The sequence below is a fragment of the Pteropus vampyrus genome, unplaced genomic scaffold, assembly GCF_000151845.1.
Source record: "Pteropus vampyrus isolate Shadow unplaced genomic scaffold, Pvam_2.0 Scaffold113, whole genome shotgun sequence".
Classification (NCBI taxonomy): domain Eukaryota; kingdom Metazoa; phylum Chordata; class Mammalia; order Chiroptera; family Pteropodidae; genus Pteropus; species Pteropus vampyrus.
In genome coordinates this window covers 1911691-1916274 of record NW_011888894.1, presented here as the reverse complement: position 1 = coordinate 1916274, position 4584 = coordinate 1911691, and positions in this window count along the sequence as shown.

The window sequence follows — 4584 nt, the reverse complement described above, 5'->3', positions numbered from 1 at the left end:
TTTTTTTTTTTTAGCCAAATAATAATCCATAGTATGGATACATCAGATTTTTAAAAATCCATTGTCATTTGATGGACATTTGAATTTTTCCCCCTACTTTTTAGCTATTATGAGTAATGCTGCTATGAACATTCATGCGCAAGTTTTTGTGTAGACATATATTTTTATTTTATGTTTATGCCTAGAAGCAGAATTTTTGAGTCATATAGTAACTGTATGATTAGTCATTTGAGAAACTGCTAAGCTGTTTCCAAATTGGTTACATCATTTTACATCACACCAGCAATGTATGAGTATTTCAATTTCCTTACTTCCTCATCAACACTTGTTATTACCTGACTTTTTGATTCTAACCTTCCTAGTTGGCATGAAGTGGTATCTCATTGTGGTTTTATTTGCATTTTTCTGATGATTGATGATGCTGAGCATCTCTTCATCATGTTGGTCATTTGTATATCTTTGGAGAGATGTTTATTCAAATCTTTTGTTCAGTTTTTAATTGGGTTGTCTATTTATTGAGTTATGAGTTCTTTATATATTCCAGATACTTGACTTTTATGGGATATGATTCAAAAATATTTTCTCTTATTCTGTGGATTCTCTTTATTTTCTTGATGGTGTTCTTTTATGCACAAAGACTTTATGATGAAATCCAATTTATTTTTTTTTATGTTGTTGCTTGTTTTGGTGTCTTATCTAAGAACCATTGCCTGATCCAAGGTCTCAAGGTTTACTTCTATGTTTTATTCTAAGAAATTCATAGTTTTAGTTTTTATATTTAGGTCTATGATCTATTTTGAATTGTTATATATGGTATGAGGTAGGGGTCCAACTTTTTTCCTTCACAGGTAGATATACAATTGTCCTGACACCATTTGTTGAAAAGACTACTCTTTACCAATTGCATTGTCTTGGCATCCTTGTCAAAGGTCAGTTAGCCATAGATGTATGGCCTTGTTTTTGAACTTTCAATTCTGTTCCATTGATCCTTGGTTACCATTGCTTTGTAGTAAGTTTTGAAATCAGGAAACATGCATCCTCCTACTTTGTTCCCCTTTGTTTTCCCTCTTCTGGATCCTTTGCAATTCCATATGAGTTTTAGAATTAGCTCATTAGTTTCTACAAAGGATCAACTGATATTCAGATAGAGATTGCTTTGAATCTGTAGATCATTTTGGGGAGTATTGCCATCTTTATAATGTTAAGTCTTCTAATCCATAGATTTGGGATGTGCTTTCGGTGTGTTGGGAAGGCTCTGCATGGGGGCTCAAGGAAGGCTTCAGAGAGAGTGAGGTGTGAGCCTGTTCTTAAAGGAACAGAAGTTTACTCAAAGAAGAAGAAGCCATTCCAAGTAAAGAGAACTTTGGAGGCAGAGAGTTGTAAAAGGGCCTGGCAGAGCCAGAGACAAGCAAACAGCTTGAGAGTGGAGGCTGCAAATGATGGTAACCTGTAGACAGATTTTGCTGGGGGCACAGACTGGCTTATAATCTTAAGCCACATTTAGAAGTAGAGATTTTGTGAAAAAAAAAAAAATCAAGATTTCCTGCTTTTCTTGAAAAACTGAAAAATCTGGCCACCCTCCTGGATATCTAACACAGGCTGGAACTGAGAAGTGACCAACCCCTTCAGAAGGGGTCTGCGCACTCCCGTTTATCACAATGTCTACCTCTCAGTCCAGATTCGGATATACTCATGGGCACTCATGCTTTCATCAAATAGTTGTACTAATTCAGATTACTAGATTCTCTTCTGAGGCATTTTTAATTTTTTAGCTTCTGCTTAATCATTCTTGGAAATTAAAGAGCTGGGAGTGGGTGGGGAAGATTGGCAGAGTTAAACTAGTAAATGTGGGAAGCTGTGACAGCACCTCCCTCCCCCCAAATAAAGGGGACAAGGGGAGTAAGTGGTGTAAATGAAGTGTGCTGAGAGCTGGAGCTGGGGAGGAAGGTCCCGAGAGCCTAGTGCTGGGGGGTGTGATTGCTCAGATGCAGCAGCATCGGAGCAGGGTGAGAGTGAGGTTGAAATACCTCTTCTCTCCTTCAGAGCCTCCCATTGGTTGAATCTGAAGTCAGATAGCAAGCGAGCCCTGGGGAAGACATACACAGGGGTCAGGCGCCAGACACAGGGCACGGTGGATTTGGGAGGGCAAATCACAGGCATATCTAGGTCTTTGGGGATGGAGAAAACCAGGAAAGGCCCTCTCCGGAGTCATTCAGGCTGTGGTTCCTGTATAGGGAGCCTCCTAAGGAGGCTCCAATGCCAACAGGTGGAGAGAAGCAGGCTGGGTGGGGTCTGAGAAGCCCTTCAATCTCTGTGAAGCTCTGGGAGGCCACAGGACCCAGAGCAGAAAAAGGGGAAGGACAGAGGCTCAACTCTGGGCTCACAAAGACTGTTCCAGAATGGCACTGTGGGAGGTAGAGGCTTGGAGCACTGGGGTAACCCATGGACTCATGGGCAGGAGATGTGGTCAGAATACTAGAGGTGGATGGGCCCCCAGAGGTTTTCTGGCTCATATACCAGTTCACCAGGGAACCTCCTACGCCCCTGGAAGTCACTCAGCCTCTGTTTGATCATTTTGGTGTTAGCGAGTACACTGACCCAGGAGTCTGCCACGGCCAGGAGGTGGCTCTGATGTTGAAAAAGACCCTCTATGGAGCCGAAATCAACCTTTTTGCCTCCTGGCCCTGCTTCTTAAGGCCAGACTGATACCTCTTTGTTCGAGGACAAATTTCCTCCTTCCTCTGGGTTCCTAAACACTTCTAAAAGTGGTGTCCTGGAACCACAATCCTCTGGTTGTGGCCCTGTTTGCCATTGACTCTTTGAAAATATTTCTCATGAAAGTCACTGGAGAATGGGGCCTCCCATGGACAATATATTAATTGCATTCAGGATTACACTAGATTTTTAATTCCAAGAGTCGGGCTGTGCAAGTGGGTAGTTTTTAAGCTTTATCTCAACTTCCTGAGCTAAAAAGGCAAGAGTTAAATAGGTCCCAGAGGCTCAGAGAATCAGTAGCACCCCATGTAGCATTCAGGGGAACCTGAGCTGTAGCCGACCCCAGATCTTCGCTTCTGGGACTCCTTCCACCACTGGGGCCCAGAACCCTGTGCTCTGGATGAGAGTTTCTTTACAAAGGCAGGTGGGAGAGTCATGCTGCAGGGGAGGTTGTGGTGCTTGCCCTGTTCTGGTGGGAGTGGGGATAAGTGATGCCGGCTCCTCACAGCACAGTCCTTCTGGTATGTCCCATTTCCAGACCTGAGGAATGCCCCTCTAGGATGTGCTGGTCGACGAAGCTGTTCCCTTGCCCAGCTTTCAACTGTATCCCCCCGACCTCCTGAGACGGGCTCCCCCACAGGCCTTGCACTTGCCATGGAGGACTTCATGGCAGCGGGACACCTGTGCTGCTGCACATCAGGGCTTGAAGCTTCCACTGGAGCAAATGTCTCTGAAAAGAGGCCTTTTCCCATCTCAATCCTGTTTCTCTTTCAGCATAAATGTTGCTGTGTTTTTATTCCCAGTTGCAAAATTTGACTCCTGAAAAGCCATGGCCCACTTGTGCATGACTTCAAGTGCCAGCTACATGGTACTCCTTATGGGCCCCTGCCCCACAGGTGTTTTCTCACTACTCTGCCTTAGATGATCCCACTTGAAAGGAGGCCCAAGCCGCCATGTTTCCCCAGGGGCTAATCTCTGCTGGATCTTAAGGATACTTAAGCAGGGACCAGGGCAGGATGCCCTGGGTGGATACCAGGCACTCTCAGCTCCAGGCATCAAAACTCTCCCATGCCATCTGCTCCCTGGGGCCTGGTGTTTTTCAAAGAGCAGAAGGAACTGTATAAGAATCACTAGAGAGATTTTAAAAAGAGCTCAGAAAAAAAAATTGCTCAGGGTTATACAAAGAGTAACAGGAATACAAAGTACGGCATAGGGAATATAGTCAATAATATTGTAATGACTATGGTGCCAGGTGGATACTAGACTTATCGGGGTGATCATTTCATGTTACATAAACGTCTAATCACTGTTATATACCTGAAACTAATATTGTATATTGACTATAATAGAAAAAATGTAAGTGCCCAGGGTCCACTCACAGATTCTAGAATTCAGTTGAACTAGGGTGAGAGCCACCAGTCTAGTGGAATAAGACTTTCTAATCCAACTTTTATGACCATGGGCTTGTCCTTTTTGGAGGTGAAGGGCCACAGCAGAAACCTCGGGGCCTGCCAGAAGTAGCAAGTCCTGCAGAGGGCAAATCTGGAAGAAGGAGTTTTAGGAGACAGAAAGAGCTGGTGCTAGAATTCCAGGTGCATGCAGGGCAAGGAGCTCGGAGCTAGAGGGGAAGCAAGGCTAGGTCACACTCAGACACCCCTAAAGTGGGCCAGGCAGGAGTCAGGGCATACAGAAACCAGGCAAAACGGGGCTCTGAAGTTTGGGCCAACACTACCTAAAAAGACGAGGCTCAAACAGTCTAGAACATGTATTCCAGTTGGCAACTGCAGGTCACCTAGGAGGTCTGGCTTGACTCAAAGTTCATAGGTCATTTTTCCTGGGATGTGTCCCTCAACACCCCAAACAGTTCAG